Source organism: Salvelinus namaycush, chromosome 6 (genome assembly GCF_016432855.1).
Source record: "Salvelinus namaycush isolate Seneca chromosome 6, SaNama_1.0, whole genome shotgun sequence".
NCBI lineage: Eukaryota > Metazoa > Chordata > Actinopteri > Salmoniformes > Salmonidae > Salvelinus > Salvelinus namaycush.
Window position 1 is genome coordinate 28,444,114 of NC_052312.1, and position 13,327 is coordinate 28,457,440.

Sequence of the window (13,327 nt, forward strand, 5' to 3'; positions counted from 1 at the left end):
ATTCTCACATAGGTATTCCTCTTGTCCAGATGGGTTAGGGCAGTGTGCAGTGTGGTTGCGATTGCGTCGTCTGTGGACCTATTGGGTCGGTAAGCAAATTGAAGTGGGTCTAGGGTGTCAGGTAGGGTGGAGATGATATGGTCCTTGACTAGTCTCTCAAAGCACTTCATGATGACGGAAGTGAGTGCTACGGGGCGGTAGTCGTTTAGCTCAGTTACCTTAGCTTTCTTGGGAACAGGAACAATGGTGGCCCTCTTGAAGCATGTGGGAACAGCAGACTGGGATAAGGATTGATTGAATATGTCCGTAAACACACCAGCCAGCTGGTCTGCGCATGCTCTGAGGACGCGGCTAGGAATGCCGTCTGGGCCTGCAGCCTTGCGAGGGTTAACACGTTTAAATGTTTTACTCACCTCGGCTGCAGTGAAGGAGAGCCCGCAGGTTTTGGTAGCGGGCCGTGTCAGTGGCACTGTATTGTCCTCAAAGCGAGCAAAAAAGTTATTTAGTCTGTCTGGGAGCAAGACATCCTGGTCCGCGACGGGGCTGGTTTTCTTTTTGTAATCCGTGATTGACTGTAGACCCTGCCACATACCTCTTGTGTCTGAGCTGTTGAATTGCGACTCTACTTTGTCTCTATACTGGGACTTAGCTTGTTTGATTGCCTTGCGGAGGGAATAGCTACACTGTTTGTATTCGGTCATGTTTCCGGTCACCTTGCCCTGGTTAAAAGCAGTGGTTCGCGCTTTCAGTTTCACACGAATGCTGCCATCAATCCACGGTTTCTGGTTTGGGAATGTTTTAATCTTTGCTGTGGGTACGACATCGTCAATGCACTTTCTAATGAACTCGCTCACCGAATCAGCGTATTCGTCAATGTTGTTGTTGGACGCAATGCGGAACATATCCCAATCCACGTGATCGAAGCAGTCTTGAAGCGTGGAATCAGATTGGTCGGACCAGCGTTGAACAGACCTGAGCGCGGGAGCTTGCTGTTTTTAGTTTCTGTTTGTAGGCTGGAAGCAGCAAAATGGAGTCGTGGTCAGCTTTTCAGAAAGGAGGGCGGGGGAGGGCCTTATATGTGTGGCGGAAGTTAGTATAACAATGATCCAAGGTTTTACCAGCCCTGGTAGCACAATCGATATGCTGATAGAATTTAGGGAGTTTTGTTTTCAGATTAGCCTTGTTAAAATCCCCAGCTACGATGAATGCAGCCTCAGGGTGTGTGGTTTCCAGTTTACAAAGAGTCAGATAAAGTTCGTTCAGGGCCATCGATGTGTCTACTTGGGGGGGAATATATACGGCTGTGATTATAATCGAAGAGAATTCCCTTGGTAGATAATGCGGTCAACATTTGATTGTGAGGAATTCTAGATCAGGTGAACAGAATGACTTGAGTTCCTGTATGTTGTTATGATCACACCACGTCTCGTTGATCATAAGGCATACACCCCCGCCCCTCTTCTTACCAGAAAGATGTTTGTTTCTGTCGGCGCGATGCGTGAAGAAACCAGCTGGCAGCACCGACTCCGTTAGCGTCTCTCGAGTGAGCCATGTTTCCGTGAAGCAAAGAACATTACAATCCCTGATGTCTCTCTGGAATGTTACCCTTGCTCGTATTTCATCAACCTTATTGTCAAGAGACTGGACATTGGCGAGTAGTATGCTAGGGAGTGGAGCGCGATGTGCCCGTCTCCGAAGCCTGACCAGGAGACCGTTTCGTTTGCCCCTTTTACGGCGTCGTTGTTTAGGGTCACCGGCTGGGATCCATTGTATTGGGTGGAAGGCAAAACACAGGATCCGCTTCGGGAGAGTCGTATTCCTGGTTGTAACGATGGTGAGTTGACGTTGCTCTTATATTCAGTAGTTCCTCCCGACTGTATGTAATGAAACCTAAGATTACCTGGGGTACCAATGTAAGGAATAACACATAAAACAACACAATACTGCATAGTTTCCTAGGAACGCGAAGCGAGGCGGCCATCTCGGTCGGCGCCAGAAGTGGTTGAAGGTGTTAATGCCTATATGTAGCATCCCCCTTATCTCTCAAATTACAAGCGTGTTTGTGTGCGAGTGTGTGCATTCCCGTGTGTGTGTGTGAGTGCAAATGCTTATGTGCGAGTGTGTTTTAGTACCCAACCTGTATGGGCTCTTCTCACATGTCCTTTCATCAAACACATCAGCAGCATAGTAGTCAGCCAATTATCTGTCATGCTTCAGTCTGCACAGGAAGCTGTGGGACCGGGCTGGGTCCCAAATGGCAACCTATTCCTTATATAGTGCACTACGTCAGCTGGGATAAAGTGACGTTTGGGACACAGACAGAGCCTTTTGAAGTGAAGGATAATTACTTCTGCAGTTAGCTAAAGTCCAGCACTAAAGTAAATAGACTCGTTAACCTTTCTGCACACAGATCCCGATTACGGGATCATTTCCCTAAACAACCGCGCCAAATTCAAAAATATTACTAAGAATATTTATAATCATGCAATCACAAATGAAATATACCAAAACACAGCTTAGCTTGTTGTTAATCCACCTGTCGTGTCAGATTTTGAAAATATGCTTTACAGCGAAAGAAATCCAAGCTTTTGTGAGTGTATCAATCAATACTACAACAGCTAGCCCCAAATTAGCATGGTCACGAAAGTCAGAAAAGCAATAAAATGAATCGCTTACCTTTGATAATCTTTGGATGTTTGCATTCACGAGACTCCCAGTTACACAACAAATGTTCTTTTTGTTCGATAAATATTACTTTTATAACAAAAAAACGGCATTTGGGTTGCGCGTTATGTTGAGAAAACTATAGCCTCGTTCCGTTCGACGAAAATTCCAAAAAGTATCCGTAATGGTCGTAGAAACATGTCAAATGTTTTTTATAATCAATCCTCAGGTTGTTTTTAACAAACATAATCGATAATATTTCAACCGGACCGTAACCTATTCAATAAGAGAGAAAATGGAGACCTCCCCTCTCGCGCGCAGGAACTATTCAGAGGACACCCGACTACTTTTGAAAAATCTCGTTCATTTTTCAAAATAAAAGCCTGAAACTATGTCTAAAGCCTGGTCACAGCCTGAGGAAGCCATTGGAAAAGGAATCTGGTTGATACCCCTTTAAATGGAAGAAAGACTGGCCAGGAAACACAGATTTTCGAAAAAAAATGTAACGTCCAGGTTATATTTTCTCAGGTTTTCGCCTGCAGAATCAGTTTTGTTATACTCACAGACAATATTTTGACAGTTTTGGAAACTTCGGAGTGTTTTCTATCCTAATCTGTAAATTATATGCATATTCTACGATCTGGACCTGAGGAATAGTCCGTTTACCTTGGGAACGTAATTTTTTTTTAAACAAAAAAATCTGACCCCTAGCGTCAAGAAGTTAATGCTTTTTGACTGTACGTTACTATATGAGCTTTTCGCTCTGAAAGGTAACCTAATCAAACAGTGACTCGTCATTGCTTTTGGGTGGGTGTGTGTCATGTATCTGTGTATTTGTAGTGTGTGTCCACATATGTGTTGGATTTGGCACAAAGTAGTGTTCTTTGTGTGGCATAATCTTGTTTTCAGTGTTTGATTGGCTGTGGTACGGTGCCTGGTGTCGGGGCGTGGATAATGGGTCGGATGATGGGTCAGATGTGTGTGTGTGTACTTGCGTTTCTACATGCTTCATCCCTTGCATGTGTACACATTTGTTTTCATGTGTGTGCATGTTTGTCCTTACATGCACATGTGTGCATGCGTGAGTTTACACTCTTCATCTCTTGCTCCTAAGAGAGAAACTCCCCCTCCACTACCACCAGTAGTCTCATCAACATTCCTCTCTATGTTCGAAGGGCAGCCAGTGTAGTGCTGCTACTGAGTGACAGGGCTTAATGTGCATCTAGCCACAATTGGATTTGATCCTATAGGGCTTCGCCATAGGCCCTGTTCTGTAAGAATGATTAGATTTACACTCCCCCCCCCCCCCCCCCCCCCTTCTCTTTCTAACAAACAGAAACATAATTACCTATCTGAGAGCATGAATAGTGTAGGACGTCTCTCTCTGGATCTGTGTCATAGTGTGAGGTGTGGAAAGCTGCGTAAGTCTTTGCATGTGTGGATGGACAGGGAGTGTAGTGGAAATTATGGGATTATGAGTAAGGGTGTGTATTCATGCGCTTATGTGCATTCCTGTGTGAAAATAATACATAATATATGCCATGTGTGTGTTTTGTGTGCACTACCGGTTGCCGTGTGTGTCTATACCCGCGTGTATCCATGTGTGTGTGTGGCATTGCTTGCCTGTTAATACCCGTGGATGCAGAGCAGAGGCGATTGTAGACAGTGATGCACCTGCAGTCACTGAGCCATCATTATTTTCATCATCACCGCTTGGTTTTTCCAGAGTAGTCTGGTTTCTCCACTAATGTTTCTTCCTTCAAAGGACTGAACATATGAAATGAAACGTTGATATGTGGCAGGCTTGTCACGGAACCCAATCACACTCTGTTCCCTGGTGGTAAACTACAGCATGAGTTTATTCAAAACTTTTCTAAGAGCTCAATTCTATCTATTCAATCATACTTTGAAGTGCAGGGGGAAGTTTGTAAACAAAGACACTGCATAAACATTGCTATGGTGGGTTTGACTGAAGTCCAATATGAGGGCACCAACCATCTCTACAATCAACTTTTATATGGGATCATATCAATATACAGAGCATTCGGAAAGTATTTAGACCCCTTGACTTTTTTCACATTTTGTTACATCAGTCTTATTCTAAAATGGATCATCAATCTACACACAATACCCCATAATGAAAAAGCAAAACAGATTTTTGGAAATTTCGGCAAATTTTTTAAAATAAAAAACGTAACTATTACATTTACATCAATATTCAGACCCTTTACTCAGTACTTTGTTGCAGCACCTTTGCCAGCGATTTAAAGCCTTGAGTCTTCTTGGGTATGACGCTACAAGCTTGGCACACCTGTATTTGGGGAGTTTCTCCCATTCTTCTCTACAGATCCGCTCAAGCCCTATCAGGTTGGATGGGGAGCGTCGCTGCACAGCTATTTTCAGGTCTCACCAGAGATGTTCGATCGCCACTCAACGACATTCAGAGACTTGTCCCGAAGTCACTCCTGCATTGTCTTAGCTGTGTGCTTAGGGTTGTTGTCCTGTTGGAAGGTGAACCTTGGACCCAGTCTGAGGTCCTGAGCGCTCTGGAGCAGGTTTTTATCAAGGATCGCTCAGTACTTTGCTCTGTTCATCTTTCCCTCGATCCTGACTAGTCTCCCAGTGCCTGCCGCTGAAAAACATCCCCACAGTATGATGCTGCCACCACTATGCTTCACCGTAGGGATGGTGGCAGGTTCTCCAGACGTGACGTTTGGGATTCAGACCAAAGAGTTCAATCTTGGTTTCATCAGACCAGATAATCTTGTTTCTCATGGTATGAGAGTCCTTTAGGTGTCTTTTGGCAAACTCCAAGCAAGTTGTCGTGCCTTTTACTGAGGAGTTGCTTCCGTCTTGCCACTCTACCATAAAGGCCTGATTGGTGGAGTGCTGGCTGCCCGGCCAAACTGAGCAATCGGGGGAGAAGGGCCTTGGTCAGGGAGGTTCTTGGTCACTCTGACAGAGCTCTAGAGTTCCTCTGTGTAGATGGTTGTCCTTCTGGAAGGTTCTCCCATTACTGCATCACTCCACCATTCAGGCCTTTATTGGAGAGTGGCCAGACGGAAGCCACTCCTCAGTGAAAGGCACATGACAGCCCGCTTGGAGTTTGCCAAAAGGCACCTAAAGGACTCTCAGACCATGAGAAACAAGATTCTCTGGTCTGATGAAACCAAGATTGACCTCTTTGGCCTGAATGCCAAGCGTCATGTCTAGACGAAATATGGCATTTTCCGAATGCACTGTATATACACAGCCTCTTTCCAGGTTTCTACTGCATGGCTGGTCACTATTGCCTCCCTGTGCTTTTGTATCCCCATCACTCATTGCTGCAGTGGCACTAAAACACACACTGCTCCCAATTTTAACAGAAAGGGGGGGGGGGGGAAGGAAGGAGGGAGGGAGAGACGAGGAGGGAGGACAGGAGAAAGGGAATGAGAGAGGTGGAGAGCGAGAGAGTTCAGTTTATTAGGGTTCCCATTAGCTACTGCACATGCAGCAGCTACTCTTCCTGGGGTCCACATAAAACGCACAAATACTCCTGTACAGAATAATATTCCAAAACATGCATCCTGTTTGCAACAATGCACTAAAATAATACTGCAAAAAATGTGGCGTAACAACAACCTTTTTGTCCTGAATACAGTGTTATTTTTGGGGCAAATCCAATAAAACACATGAGTAACAGTCTCCATATTTTCAAGCATAGTGGGGGCTGCATCATGTTATGGGTATGCTTGCAATCGCCAAGGACTGGTGAGTTTTTCAGTATGAAAAATAAACAGACAGGCAAAATCCTAGGGGAAATCCTGGTTCAGTCTGCTTTCCACCAGACACTGGGAGATGAATTGACCTTTCAGCAGACAATATCTTAAAACACAAGGCCAAATCTACACTGGAGTTGCTTACCAAGAAGACAGTGTTTATTCCTGAGTGGCCGATTTATAGTTTTGACTTAAATCTACCTGAAAATGGTTGTCTTGCAATGATCAACAACCAATTTGACAGAGCTTAAAGAATTTTTAAAAGAATAATGGGCAAATATTGTACAATCCAGGTATGCAAAGCTCTTAGAGACGTACCCAGAAAGACTCACACTGTAATTGCTGCCAAATGTTATTCCTTAAAAACTTCTCTGAACATCATATAAATCAGAATTAAACAATAGTTGGACTGATCCTACAGCCTTCTTACACTCAACAACCCTGAAGCAATGCTCATCCCCAGAATCTTTTCACATGTCTATTTTCAAATGATAAAGCTAAGACCATGAACAACTTAATAGTTAAGAACACTATAACAATATGGAACAAAATTAAACTTATTCTACAATAACCAATATCACTCCCTAAAAACACAACCCTATGGATCAAATCTTTTGGATAGCTTTTCAGAATTCACCAATTTTTAAATTGTTCTACATGGAAAAAATAAAGGCATAGAAACCGTAAATGACTTGGTAATAGGAAATACATTTATTTCCATGACACAATTAAAAAGCAATGTTGGACTGACCAATGTAGATATTTTCAAATACAGTTGAAGTCGAAAGTTTACATAGACCTTAGCCAAATACATTTAAACTCAGTTTTTCACAATTCTTGACATTTTAATCCTAGTAAAAATTCCCTGTTTTAGGTCAGTTAGGATCACCACTTTATTTTAAGAATGAAATGTGAAATGTCATTATAATAGTAGAGAGAATTATTTATTTCAGCTTTTATTTCTTTCATCACGTTCCCAGTGGGTCAGAAGTTTACATACACTCAAATAGTATTTGGTAGCATTGCCTTTAAATTGTTTAACTTGGATCAAACGTTTTGGGTAGCCTTCCACAAGCTTCCCACAATAAGTTGGGTGAATTTTTGCACATTCCTCCTGACAAAGCTGGTGTAACTGAGTCAGGTTTGTAGGCCTTCCTGCTCGCACACGCTTTTTCAGTTCTGTCCACAAATTTTCTATGGGATTGAGGTCAGGGCTTTGTGATGGCTACTCCAATACCTTGACTTTGTTGTCCATAAGCCATTTTGTCACAACTTTGGAAGTATGCTTGGGGTCATTGTCCATTTGGAAGACCCATTTGCGACCAAGCTTTAAATTCCTGACTGATGTCTTGAGAAGTTTCTTCAATATATCCACATACTTTTCCTGTCTCATGATGCCATCTATTTTGTGAAGTGCACAAGTCCCTCCTGCAGCAAAGCACCCCCACAACATGATGCCACCCCCATGCTTCATGGTTGGGATGGTGTTCTTCGGCTTGCAAGACTCCTCCTTTTTCCTCCAAAAATAATGATGGTCATTATGGCCAAACAGTTCTATTTTTGTTTCATCAGACCAGAGGACATTTCTCCAAAAAGTACGATCTTTGTCCCCATGTGCAGTTGCAAACCGTAGTCTGGCTTTTTTATGGCAGTTTGGAGCAGTGGCTTCTTTGGAGCAGTAGCCTTTCAGGATATGTCGATATTGGACTCTTTTTACTGTAGATATAGATACTTATGTACCTGTTTCCTCCAGCATCTTCACAAGGTCCTTTGCTGTTGTTCTGGGATTGATTTGCACTTTTCACACAAGTACATTCATCTCTAGGAGACAGAACGCGTCTCCTTCCTGAGCGGTATGACGGCTGTGTGGTCCCATGGTGTTTATACTTGCGTACTATTGTTTGTACAGATGAAAGTGGTACCTTCAGGCATTTGGAAATTGCTCCCAAGGATGAACCAAACTTGTGGAGATCTACAATTTTTTTCTGAGGTCTTGGCTGATTTAATTTCATTTTCCCATGATGTCAAGCAAAGAGGCACTGAGTTTGAAGGTAGGCCTTAAAATACATCCACAGGTACATCTCCAATTGACTCAAAGATGTCAATTAGCCTGTCAGAAGCTTCTGAACCCATTACATAATTTTCAGGAATTTTCCAACCTGTTTAAAGGGTCAACTTAGTGTATGCACAGTCAACTTAGTGTATGTAAACTTCTGACCCACTGGAATTGTGATACAGTGAATTATAAGTGAAATATTCTGTCTGTAAACAATTGTTGGAAAAATGACTTGTGTCATGCACAAAGTAGATGTCCTAACCGACTTGCCAAAACTATAGTTTGTTTACAAGAAATTTGTGGAGTGGTTTTAATGACTCCAACCTAAGTGTATGTAAACTTCCGACTTCAACTGTATCTAATTTACATAATTATTCACAATTGGTGATCCTAACTGACCTAAAACAGGGAATTTTTACTAGGATTAAATGTCAGGAATTGTGAAAAACTGAGTTTAAATGTATTTGGCTAAGGTGTATGTAAACTTCCGACTTCTGCACTTCATTTTGTCAATTTGAAAAAAAATCTAAAACATGTTTTCACTCTTGTCATTGTTTGTAATTGGGTGAGAGAAGAAAATATATTTAATCAATTTGGAATTCCGGCTGTAACAAAAAAATGTGGAATAAGTCAAGGGGTATGAATACTTTCTGAAGGCACTGACCATCCAATGTTACTCCTAGGAGTTCAGCTTCTTCAACTTGTTCAATGATCACACCCTTTATGCACATCCCCAGTTGAGGTTTAGGTCTAAGATAGTTCTTTGAACCAAAAACAATTATTTTGGTTTTAGATGTTTTTAAGGACATTTTATTGTTAATTATCCATTCTGACACTGACTAACTCCTTGTTTAGAGTCTTCGAGAGCTCACTGACTGTAGGTGATGATGCGTACAGTGTGCAATCATCAGCATACATAGTAATTTTAGCTTCTTGTAAAAATAGAGAAGAGTAATGGCCCAAGGCAACTGCCGTAAGGGGTACCGCACTGTACACATCTGATTTTAGAGGAGCTTCCATTGAAGAATACTTTGAGTGCTATTGGATAAGGAACTCTCCAACCATGTGATAGCAGGTGATGTGAAGTTTTTTCAATAACAGAGCATTATCAATACCATCAAAGGCTGCACTGAAATCTAACAATACAGCTGCAATTATCATATTATTATCCATTTATTTTAGACAATCATCAGTCATCTGAGTCAGTGCAGTACAAGTTGAGTGCCCTTCCCTATACGCATGCTGAAAGTCAGTAGTTAACTTGTTCTTTGAAAAATAGCATTGTATTTGTTCAAACAATTAGTTTACTAAGAACTGGCAGCAAATGGTTTGGGCAGCTGTTGGAGCCAGCAAAGGGTGCTTTACTATTTTTAGGTAGTGGAATTACTTAAGCTTCCTTCTATGCCTGTGGACCCAAACAATCCTTTAGGCTTTGGTTAAAGACATGGCAAATAGGGGTGGCAATACAGTCTGCTACCATTCTCAATAGTTTCCCGTCTAGGCTTATACCAGGTGGCTTATCATTATTGATGGATAACAATTGTTTTTCCACTTCTTCCACACAAACAAAAAAATTCAAAACAGCCTTCTCTTTCGTTATTAGATTTTCAATAAACAAATGTTGTCATTTCACTTGTCAATTTGTTTATTTTAGCTGTCATTGAAATTAATGGCTATATCAAAAGGTTTTGTTATAAATTACCCATCAACTTCAATGAATGAAGGAGATTAATTGGGTTTTCTGCCCATAATATCATTTAAAGGGCTCAAGTCTTTTTCCATAGTTTGTCATTTATCTTGTTTTCGTAATGCAATTTCTTATTTTATTTTGTTATGTTTAGTCACAATTTCTCAATTAACAGTATCTCAGCCAATCATTTCTTTGAACCATACAATTTTTCAATTCATCATCGATCCAGGGGGCTCTAACAGTTCTCACAATTAGTTAAACATTAAAATTAAAATTAAAATTAGTTAAACAGGTGCATGTTTGTCAACAATTGGCAATACTTATTATACAAATACTCCAACTGCTGCATCTGGATTCTCCTCCTCCTTCACCGACCAACATTAAAAACTGTACGTCTTCAACAAAAGATTAATATAAGAGCATTTCGTATGATCTCAAATAAGCAACTGTAGTACTGTGGTACTTTGGATTTCCTTGTTATTGCCATAATGTTATGGTCACTACAGCCAATGGGAACTGATATTGCGTAGGAGCAAAGCTCTGCAGCATTAGTGAAGATATGATCAACACAAGTGGATATCACAGATCCAACACTATTGGTATACACTCTAGTTGGTTGAGTGATAACCTGGGTCATGTTGCAGGAATTAGTCACAGTAAACTTTCCTCTTGAGAGGACAACTAGATTATAATCAGTCAATGTTCAGGTCACCAATATACACTATACATCAAAAATAATTTCTGGACACCCCTTCAAATTAGGGGATTGGACTATTTCAGCCACAGGTGTATAAAATCGAGCACATAGCCATGCAATCTTCATAGACAAACATTGGCAGTAGAATGGCCTTACTGAAGAGCTCAGTGACTTTCAACATGGCACCGTCATAGAATTCCACCTTTCCAACAAGTCAGTTTGTCAAATTTCTTCCCTAGTAGAGCTTCCCCAGTCAATTGTAAGTGCTGTTATTGTGAAGTGGAAACGTCTCAGCCGCAAAGTGGTAGGCCACACAAGCTAACAGAATGGGACCGCCAAGTACTGGCCTCTCTGGAAGGGGCCCGATGGTGCAGGGTGGTGTTGGCTGTTCTGGATGGGGCCCAATGGTGTATGGTGGTGTTGGCCATTCTGGATGGGGCCCGATGGTGCTGGTCACTCTGGTTGGGGGCTAGTGGTTGTGATCTTGGAGGATGTATGCCAGATTTGTGAATTATAATATGGTTGGCCCCATTACATTTTTTGCTTCACAGAATTCAAGGCACTTGCTGTTGTTGGGCATAATAGCTTTCTGACTGACATGCCATGGATTAGCAGTTTCTCTCTGAGAAATGTCCCATTGGAGTCATATGAAAGAACATGGTGTGCTTTGCCTGTGTGCTGCAGTTGTGGGTTGTGGTGTCATAAGTTATGTTCTTTGGATGGAGTGGGCTGGGGACCACAGGTGGCTTTTTGTTGTCTTCCTCTCTCGTGAGGGTCCCAGCATGGCTCCGCCGGCAGTGGTCCTGCCGATGAGGGGATGTGAGGGTGTGGTAGTGAGGGTTGTTGTAGGTAACGCTCTTTGTAGCTCCTCCCTGGTGTCAGCTATCTCTCTACTAATGATGATCCTCTCTGAGCTCCTCCTTATCCTGCCTCAGAACAGTCACCTCACCACGAAGCTCATTCACCTTTACCTCCAGTAGGGAGATGATGCCAAAGGCCTGGGACAGCTGGTGCAGGTTGTCACTCTCCATGTCTGCTATGGTGGCTTGGTTGGATATGAGGGTGGGGGGGACTTTTGAAATTAACTGATTTCTTATCAGGTCAGTCTTCTGATTGGCACTCTGTTACACTTCATTCTCTTTCAAGGTGTCTGCTAGCTCTTTCAGTGACGTAAACTCATGTATATAGAGGATACGTGCATCTTATAGGCCATGAATCATTATGGTGCCATTGTTGTAGGTGTTAAGGGTCCATTATCAGGCTCCTGTTCATCAAATACCAAGATCTGTCGACCATTAGTAATTCCTCTCTTTCTGGCATGGTCAAAGTGCCTGAATACGGCAGAATACCAAGCAGCAGTATGCTCTGTATAGAAGAGCATGTCAAAGATTGTATTCTTGTCTCCAATCAGGGAATATTGTACATAATGTTATTATTGAACATCATTTTATAATTGTGTTTTTTGTTGCTCTGGAATAGGCCTAATAGGCCTGTTTTGGATTCAAATATTGCAATCCCATTTTATTGTTTCTTCTGTCGAAGAATCACAAGTACTGCATGCTGTCCAGAGATGCTCTCCAGAGGTGGCTCAGGGACTGTTCTTTTTTGTGCGCATTTCAGCAGCCGTGGCATCACCCAGGTACAGTTGAAGTCGGAAGTTTACATACACTTAGGTTGGAGTCATTAAAACTCTTTTTTTCAACCACTCCACAAATTTCTTGATAACAAACTATAGTTTTGGCAAGTCGGTTAGGACAGCTACTTTGTGCATGACAGAATTTTTTTTCCCAACAATTGTTTGCAGACAGATTATTTCACTTATAATTCACTGTATCACAATTCCAGTGGGTCAGAAGTTTACATACACTAAGTTGACTGCACCTTTCAAAAGCTTGGGAAATTCCAGAAAATTATGTCATGGTTTAGAAGCTTCTGAAAGGCTAATTGACATCATTTGAGTCAAGACCTCAGAAAAATAATTGTCATATATGAATGAGTGATGGTACAGAACGGCATAGGCAAGATGCAGTAGATGGTATCGAGTACATTATATACATATGAGATGAGTAATGTAGGGTATGTAAACATAAAAGTGCATAATGAGGGAGGAAAAGTATGTGGATATATTGAAGAAACTTCTCAAGACATCAGTCAGAAAGTTAAAGTTTGGTTTACTAATGAGTCTTCCAAATGGACAATGACCCCAAGCATACTTCCAAAGTTGTGGAAAAATGGCTTAAGGACAACAAAGTGAAGGTATTGGAGTGGCCATCACAAAGCCCTGACCTCAATCCTATAGAACATTTGTGGGCAGAACTGAAAAGGTGTGTGCGAGCAAGGAGGCCTACAAACCTGACTCAGTTACACCAGCTCTGTCAGGAGGAATGGGCCAAAATTCACCCAACTTATTGTGAGAAGCTTGTGGAAGGATACCCGACATGTTTGACCCAAGTTAAACA